Genomic DNA, 9,938 nt, shown 5'->3' with positions numbered 1-9,938 from the left:
GGTGAGTTACAGCCACACAACCGCTCCCTTGTAGATCCGATGCAGTTGGTCCTTCTGTGCAGAGAGAATGACTTGAAGACTTTTGGGCCTGAGAAGGTGTTTTCAAGTATTATCACAGACCTCAAAGATTTGGAAGATGCGGGTATTGATACAGATGATGGCATTAAAAAAGCATCTTTAGGACTTCCGGTGTGGAGCTAATGTAGATGGCTGCTTGAAAGAACCTCTCTTAATCGGTTGACTCAAATCCCCTCAGAAATTACCATTAGAAAGCTCAATTAACACAGAGAGTAAACATGGAAGGGGAGAAACAAAAAAGGGGTAAAAGCAAAATAGGGAGAAATATCCGAAGATATCGACGGCGGTGAAGAGGGCCATGGAAAAGATGGCGAGCAAGGGACAGCTAACGAAAAAGTAGCTGACATAACGGCCTTCCGAGACGAGATTAGAGCGTTCAGAGTGGATCTTAAGAGAGACATGGACGAATTTCGTCTTGCTCTTCGGGAAGATATGCGGAAGGAGTTGAACGAGTTCAGGGAAGAAATTAACCAGAAAATGAAAGAATTTTCAGGCGACCTTCAAGCTACCACAGTCAGAGTGACAGAAATGGAACAACGTATCGCTGATACCGAGGAATGGAATGGAGCGGCGGGTGATGCACTTCTGAACGTATTGGAGAAACAAAGAGAGATGCAGGCAAAGTTAACCGATTTGGAAGCTCGCTCCAGACGGAACAACCTCTGCATATATGGAATCCAAGAGGGAACTGAGGGGAGTAATCTGGTGGAGTTTGTGGCGGGCCTTATAAAATCGGAGTTGGGACTGCCGCTAACGGTTATGGAGCTCGGTATACAGCGCTGTCATAGAGCGCTCGCTCCAAAGCCTCCCCGCGACGCACCACCTAGATCATTGGTGCTTTGTTTTTTAGAGCACAGAGTGAAAGAGCAGGTGCTGTTTACAGCATGGAGGAAAAAGGAAGTGCGATTAGAAGGAAAGAGGATTTATTTTGACCATGACTACCCATCTGAGATTTTAAAGAGAAGAAAGGCATATGTGGGGATACTGAAGGAGCTCAAATCTAAGCAGATTCGCTTCCAAACGCCTCATACAGCTAGGCTAAAAATGTTCTTCGAAAACGGCAATTTTACAATTAATTCTTCTTGTTTAATTTTGTGATTTATATAACTTTTGTGATGTTCTGTGTTAGAAATCTAGATGTGATACTGGATTCATCCTAAATTGCCTTAACCAAAAACATTGTAAAGCCTAAACTGATCATAAGTCCATTGGTGGCAATGGTTTTACAATCAACATAGGCTTACAATGCTTTTGGGAAACGCAACCCAAAGCACTACCACAGTGATTACTTTCTTAGTAATTTGTAAAGTAATTTAAAAGTTTGTTAGCAGGTCCTCAACCCAAGCACAAGTGCAACAATTCACCACAATGGTAACCCTAAAACTATTAATTAACAGAAACTTTCAAATACCAACATAATAGAACAGTAAACATTAAAAAGTCTTTCCATTTTCTCATCTTCCTAAAAACTGCTTAAAATAACACTTTACTTTAGCATTTACACTCCTAGTTTAGCCCCTTTGCAAAGCATGATGGGAAGTGAAAATCCTGTTTGATTGAGTCCTGGTTGGGTTTACTTGATTTAAACATGTTATTCCAATATGAAAACATCAAGTTAAGTCAAAGAGTAATCATTTCAAGTCAATTTAACATGAATCAATCACATTTAAACCAGAAACCTGATACAATGGTGTTGAATCAAAATAAATTGTTTAAATAAACTGAACAGCATCAAAAAAATCCTTCATCCTAAACAATAGAACAGTAGAAACATTGATCACTCGACAATAGAAGGTAGCTATCACAGTAATTTAGGTAAAGGGTATATATTTAGTTTAATTGAACAAATTGGACTGAATTGGATAACTAAAGTTTGGTTAAGGCTATTAATATTACTCCTATTGCTTGAGCCTATCAAAGTTGAGACTTGAAACCAATTGAACGGGAATAGGTTAGAATCTGCTAGTGCATTATACATCTGAGATTGTTTTGTTTTGCACTGAAGAGAGGCCCTTAACGAATGCAAGGATTTCCTCTCAATTCAAAGGTTTTATGTTAAACCTTGGACTTGGAAGTCACTTTTGTTATGTGTTTTTCTGTTGTTGTTAAGAATGTTGGTATTTGGTTCATGATGTTTAACGGGTCGACATGGGAAATGTTACAAAATGCTAGCTTTGAAATTGATATATGCATAGGGAATATAAGTTAATAACACATAATGTCAATGGTTTACATAATCTGATAAAGAGGAGTAAAATTATTGGTAAAATGAAACAAGAAAAAATGCAGATAATTTATTGGCAAGAGACCCATCTACCCTCATCAGAGCATGATAAATTGAAGAACTTGGGGTTCCAAAATACTTATTACTCATCTCACAAATCTGGTCGCAGAAGAGGAGTGGCTATATTAATTTCTAATACGTTGAATTTTGAATTTATATCTGAAGTTAAAGACAAAGAGGGTAGATATATTTTAGTAAGGGGCAAAATAGATAATAAAGAAGTAACACTGTTAAATGTATATGCTCCTCCAGGAAGCACTAAAAGTTTCTTCAAGATAATATTCAACCTAATTGCTACAGAATCACATGGAATTCTCATATGTGGGGGTGACTTAAATGTCCAACTTCAACCCAGGCTAGATACAACTAGCCCCCCCAAAACGAAGAATTCAAATGCTAAAGCGGTCCAAAGGATGCTTAAAGAATTGGGTATGTTCGATACATGGAGAGAGCTTCACCCAAAGGAAAAACACTTTCTACTCAGCCTGCCATTCTATGTATTCAAGAATTGACTACATATTTATGAATAACTCAGACAGACACAGGATTAAAAACTGTTACATAGGAATTAGGGATGTATCTGACCATGCTGGGGTATACCTCACCCTACACTTAGAAAATCCAAAGAAAGACACACTTTGGAAACTCAACACAACTATATTGAATGATCTAACAGTTGAAGTTCACAATGAGACTGTGAAACAGCTTTCCACCACTGGCCAAGATGTAGTACAAGGAGTCAAGTTTGACTCACCTTTCAATTCATTGAAACATTTTCATGTTTCTACTGGGCTACCTCCATGTTTGGGCCATGATCTTTTTGAAGGAGTCGTTTCCTATGACTTGGCATTGTATATTGATCATATTGTAAGAGGGGCTGTAGATCATATGAGGAAACTCCAGTCTCTTTAGAATGGGTCCGTCGAAATAACGCAGGCATACACTTTATGTGGAACTTTACTGACTTTTATTTGTCAGCCTTCAAGCATGAAATCAACTCACAGCTCGCGTTGCACACTTCTACACACTCCTGTGTATCCCTCTCTCTCTCTCTTTCTCGACTGCGCATGTCATCGCGCCAATCCACCGTGCATTACGTCACATACATAAACAAACCAGATTATACCCCTTATATAACAACTGAATACATACTACAAAACAATAAAAAATAAATCTCACATTTTCCCCCCCTTAGCAAAAGAAATGTCCTCATTTCAAATATAATAAAAAACAAATAAATCTCACATTCGGAAATGTCACAGTTAACATGAGAGGCATAACACAATATCAAACAGTTTATAACCATTGTACAAAAATAAATGTTATCATCAACTTATGTTTGTTTTTTTCTGTAAATCCTCAGTATGACAGATCTTTGGGCAGTATAGAAAATAATTTAAATAAAGTGAAAATGCAAGTGTTTTTACATTGTAAAACAGCAAAACTGCAAAACAATAACAAAAGTACAAGTTATGCCCAATATATATATATTTTTTTTTTAATCAGAAAACTTTCTAGGCCTTTTAATAACACACCCTGAACGAGTGACCACACATTTGGATGGATGTTTCCCACCCACTGAGGAGGTATGTTCAATCAATCGAGGTGTCTGCCGCACCGCATGAGGAAGTTGCACGATGCGACCTGAAGGCCTACGTACATGAGGAACAGAAGAGAGTACAGGAACCTCATTTTCACCAACCCACGGCCCTCCTGATGACAAAGGAAGAGACCCAGATAAAGCTGTGTATAGTGGTCTCAACTCATGAACACTTTTGTCCTTATCTTGACCAGCACATGTGGAAGTAAGTGCTGGTTCTGTCCACTTAGACCTGTAGGGCTTCAAACGTTCATAGTGAACTACTTTAGGTTCTGCCTTTACATTTCTCAAATTCAACACAGTGTAAATAATACCAGCCATGTCCACCGTAACCACTCGATATGGTCCTTTCCATTTTGGCTCAAGTTTCTTTCTTTGTGTAGTTGGATCATTCATCCACACCAGGTCACCCACTTTAAAAGGTCTGAATTTCTCATACCTATTAAAGTAGTACTCACGCTTAAGTCTCTGATCTGTACTAGTGTTAAGCACTTCTTGAAACACAGTTTCCATACGATTGACTAGAGCTGAACCATAAGTCTGCGGAGTGTCTACAGCTCCATCTGATGGAGAATCAAGGTATATGTGTGCCGGTAAACGAGGTTCACGACCATGGGCCAAGAAGAATGGCGAGTACCCAGTGCTAGAATGAGGTGTAGCATTAAAGGACAGTACAACTGCAGATAAGTACTGGTCCCATTCGCCACCACTATGAAAGAGAACCTTCGCCAACTGATCCTTCAATGTTCTACCATTCCATTACCACGAGGATGGTACGGTGAAGTTCTCTTTTTACTGATGTTTAATCTCTTACAGATGTCCTGCAAAATCTCTGACTCATACTGACGTCCCTGATCAGAGAACAATTCCTCTGGAACACCGTGTTCAGGTATGTACTGTTCACACAACAACCGTGCCACTGTACTGGCTGTTTGGTCCACCATAGGATATGCGTTGACATATTTAGTAAAGTGATCTTGCATGACCAACACATACCTATTACCGCTGGACGTGACAGGCAGTTCTGTGATATCAGTACACACAAACTGAAAAGGTCGCACAGCACTAATAGACTGGAGAGGTGCCCTTCGCTGAGGAACAGGCTTCTTTCGAGATTCACAAGCTTCACATGACTCACAATGCTGTTCAATGGCGCTTCTCATTCCTGGCCAAAAACACAAACTCTGAGCTCTCTTCAATGTACGTTCAGCACTGTAGTGTCCAGAGCAGGGATCACCATGCAAATAATGTAACATGTCCTGAATGAGAACATCAGGAATGACCACCTGATAAGTTTGGGGTTTACCTGGAGCACTACAGGCTGTATGACACAAGACTCCACTCTTCAATACCATGCGGGGAACCTGCCACCAAAGTTGTCTCAATCTCCCCTTTACTTGTCTAAGATTGGGTCTCTTTTGATTTTCAACCCAACTACAGACCTGTGAGAGCAAAGCATCTGTTTTCTGATAGTATGCAATGTCTTTTCCGTCATCACCCAAAGAGGTACACAGCATCTGTACAGTAGACTCAGAAAAACCCTCATCGATTTCACATTTGGTCAGACAAATCTGTGATTCCACCTTAGGCTGACATTCTGTACTATTGCCACTAACAAAAACAGCAGTCTGAGTAGTTAGAGGCAAGTTATCTGTTTGAATGGATACGGTCTGCGTGAGAGGCGTCGGAGTCGTAGATGAATCTACAGGAATACGAGACATAGCATCCGCATTAGTATGTCTCTTGCCATCTTTGTGAACGATCACCCATTCATACGGATCAAGCTCCATAGCCCACCGACCTCTACGTCCTGTGGGATCAACATCAAAGTTCAATTTTCTCAGGCCAACAAGAGGTTTGTGATCGGTGACAATTGTAAAAGTGCAGTTACTCAAGTAGTGACGAAAATGTCTGAATGACCGAACTATTGCCCACAGTTCTTTGTCGTAAGTGGACCATTTTCGTTCAGTCGAGGTAAGTACATGACTAGCCTATGCAACAACTCGCTCTTTGCCATCTTGAATTTGAGACAGGACAGAACCAATAGCTGTATTAGACGCATCTGTACTTAATGTAAACGGCTGATCAAAATGAGGGAATGCCATGACAAGCGGAGATGTCAGAGCGTCTTTTAGTTGCTGAAAGGCTGCTGAACACTCATCGGTCCATTCAAAACGAACGTCTTTGTGGGTTAGTCTGTGTAGGGGTTGAGCCTTAAAGGCATAGTCTCGAACAAAATGCCTATAATAGCTACACAAGCCCAAAAATGCTCGCACCTCAGTAGCTGATTTTGGAGTTGGCCAATCTCGTACCTTCTCGCTATGAGCTGGATCAAGAGACAGCCCATCCTTTGAGACAACATGACCCATGTACGTTACAGATGCCTTGCAAAAATGACACTTCGCAGGGTTAAGCTTGAGACCTGCTTCCCTGAACCTGGTCAAAATGTCTGTGAGGTTTTTCATGTGATCCACAAAATGTTTACCCATACAAATGATGTCGTCCAAATAAATGACACACTTTGTCCAATGCAACCCTCTAAGGACCAACTCCATTAGCCTTTGAAATGTGGGCGGACTATTTTTAAGGCCCATAAGCATCACTTTGAAATGATACAGGCCATCCCCTGTGGTAAAGGCAGTCTTTTTCCTGTCATTTTGATCTAATTCTACCTGCCAATAACCCGAAGACATGTCCATGGTAGAAAAATACTGAGACCCTGACAAAGCATCAAGACTATCATCTATTCGAGGTAGTGGGTGTGCATCAGTAATGGTTACAGCATTCAATTTGCGATAGTCAATGCAAAATCTGTAGGTATTGTCTTTCTTTCTCACCATTACTACTGGACTTGACCAAGGACTATCACTATCCTCTAGTATATCTTGTGCTTTGAGTTTTTCTACCTGACGGTGAATTTCTGCCTTGAGAGTAGGAGACGTCCTATACGCTCGCTGGGAAATGGGAGTGTCATCTATGGTCCTGATTTGTGGGTAACCAAGCTGGTTCTACCGTAGTCCTGATCATGCTGACTGAAAACATCAGAAAAAGAGATTAGCAAATCTGTCAGACTCTTTTGCTGTGTCACCGATAGCTCAGTATTAGAGAGATCTGGCAGTACAGGAGACTTGGGCATTAACACTTGACTTGACACAAACACATTTTGAGCATTTACATTGTTCACACTTTTCTCAATTATCACAAAACCATCCTGATTGCTCTCAGAAATGGAATGAAAAGTACCAATTGGAGTACCACAGTGCAGAGAAATGTCATCTGATGAGGGATTGACCACCTTCACATAAATTGAACCCTTATCTGCTTCTGTCACAGTCCATGCAAATCCTATCTTAGAGCCTTCATGATAGTAGGGCTCAAAACACCTGTGTAGCCATTTGGCTGCAAACCTGTGTGGAGTGATGCAAGTTTTGCAGTGATTACAGCCTCTGACAGAGCAGGAACAACGTAGTGGTACACACTGTCACATCCACAAGTTTAAGGGAATGCTGATCCACACCCACAAAGGATATAGAGTCCTCACCTAGCTGAAAAGACATGTTCTGCATGTTAATCACAATTTTGTGCATAGACAAAAAGTCCCAACCAAGTACAAGTGCTTTTGAGCAATTTCTGATCACTTGAAATGAATGTGACACTGTACGCTTTCCCAGAGTGACATTAGCTGACAATGTACCCACTGAATCTAAAGTGTCACCAGAAATGGTTGTCAGAGGTATAAACTGTTTTACCAAGGGTCTTTGACGTAGACATTCTGAATTCCTCACTGATAAGAGAAACATCAGCACCAGTATCAATGAATGCATGAACTACTGTGTCTTCAATGACAAGTGACACATTTTGTGTCACAACCTGACCAGTGTCTGAAGTCACATGATGTTCAACAACATTACCGATGGGCCCGGTGTCAGTAGAAGTTGGCAATTGGCCCTCATTATCAACTACTGATAGTTTCCCTGGCGCTGATGAACACGTGAAGGAGACTGGAAACGCACGTGACCAGGACTTGGAGACCGATGACTCCGCCGCTTTGAATAGCCGTCCGATGACCTGTCGTCCCGATCACTGTCCGAACATGAAGCACGATCCTGCGAGTCCCGACCTGTAATGTGCTGTTCACGTTCCGGTGACATCCTAGGACTTTGATCACGGTAGCCATCATGTCTTCGTGCTTTGTGATAGTCCCTATCACCACTCATGTCTCTGTATGATGGTCTACGTTGTTCATAGAAAGAGTCACAGTCAGTATATGAATTTCTGTCATACCTGCGACGTTCTGATGTGCGCCCACGTGATTCGTCTAGGGTAAGACTGCGACTCTGTCGATTCGGTGAAGAAGTGTGTCTGTTGGCATACCTCTGTCTGTTGACCTCAAGCTGAAGTTGATCCACTCTCTCTGTCAAACTTTCCAGGGTCCGTTGAAGTTTCACGATGTCCCCTGATGAAGCTGAGTGAACTGCAGGAAGTACTGTAGACACTGTGGAGCAGGGAGAGGTAGGTACAGTCTGTGGAAGAACATTGAGAGTAGATCCAGGAAAAAATCCTGCTGCTGAAGAAGTAGTCCACTGTTGCGGGTGAGATGGCAGCAGTACCTTGCTGGCTTGGTGTGCCTGTTCAATCTGCAGAGCCAATGCACCAGTGGAGAAAATCTTCTTTCCCGTCGCCCAAAAAGATGGGCGGAAAATGTCCATTAAAGCGCTGCACTGCATGTGAACTACTCGCACCAGGCAAATCGTGTGCTGAGTCTGCTTCACTCATTATCATTCACAGTTTAGACTCACAGTATCCCACGATAATAAAATGTCCCAAAAGTCAATTTAATTAAATCAGAATTACCATATGATGGTCGTGTCGTCCTGTGTCTTTAAAGTTAACGGTCAAACCGAAGCTGTAATCCCCCGTGATCAAACACTGCTGTGAAAACGCATGAACAAATATGTCCACGGTTGAAACACAAAACAAAGTAGACGTCACGGATAAATGAAGGCTGAAACCTCGTACTCGATATCAGTTTCCACCGTCGTGATGCCACATCCATCGCATTTAATACCCGCCGAAGAGAAAGTTCACTCACGCGCCGTGCACGTCGTCCAAACCCCCTGCCACCAGAAATTTAAGAGGGGCTGTAGATCATATGAGGAAACTCCAGTCTCTTTAGAATGGGTCCGTCGAAATAACGCAGGCATACACTTTATGTGGAACTTTACTGACTTTTATTTGTCAGCCTTCAAGCATGAAATCAACTCACAGCTCGCGTTGCACACTTCTACACACTTCTACACACTTCTACACACTCATATGTATCACTGTAAAATGTAATTGCTGAGCTTACTAAAATGATTAAGTAAACTTAACTTATTTTATTAAGTTTGTTGACATTACTTAGTTTAACTAAGTAATTCCAACTTTTTCCCCACACAAAGTGCTTAAACTCAACTTGTTCATTTAGCTCAACTTAAAAGTTTAAGTATTGTGAATGCACCATATATACAGTAGGTGGCGGTAATACTCCAAAGGAGTGAGAGCTCATTAATTGGACGAAGAAGAAGACTGCACATGCGTAGTTACTTGGTTCAAAAAGCAGGTTCATTAATTTGCATGTGGCTGGATAAGAGCATGATAAGGTAAGTCTCTTTTTTTTTATAGTTTAACTGCTACATTTTCATTTCAAACTAATATCAAATCAAAGTTTATAAAAAGTCGTGTTTTGTTAATATATTGATATAGAAACGATGGATGACGTTGGATTGCTTTTAGCAATCTAATAATTGGTAATCGCCTCGCTTTTAAGATAAACATGTTTTAGGTCAACAGACAAGTTACAGAGGTGGTTAGAGTAACAAAAACTTACTGAAGTAAAATACAAGTAATTGTGTAAATGATTAGTTGAAGTTATAGTCTTAATTACTTGAGTAAAAGGAAAAGGTATGCAATTGAAAAGTAACCAGTTTATAATTA

The sequence above is a fragment of the Chanodichthys erythropterus genome, chromosome 3 (assembly GCF_024489055.1).
Source record: "Chanodichthys erythropterus isolate Z2021 chromosome 3, ASM2448905v1, whole genome shotgun sequence".
NCBI lineage: Eukaryota > Metazoa > Chordata > Actinopteri > Cypriniformes > Xenocyprididae > Chanodichthys > Chanodichthys erythropterus.
The sequence above is the reverse complement of the archived record's forward strand: the minus strand, read 5'-3'. Positions refer to the sequence as shown.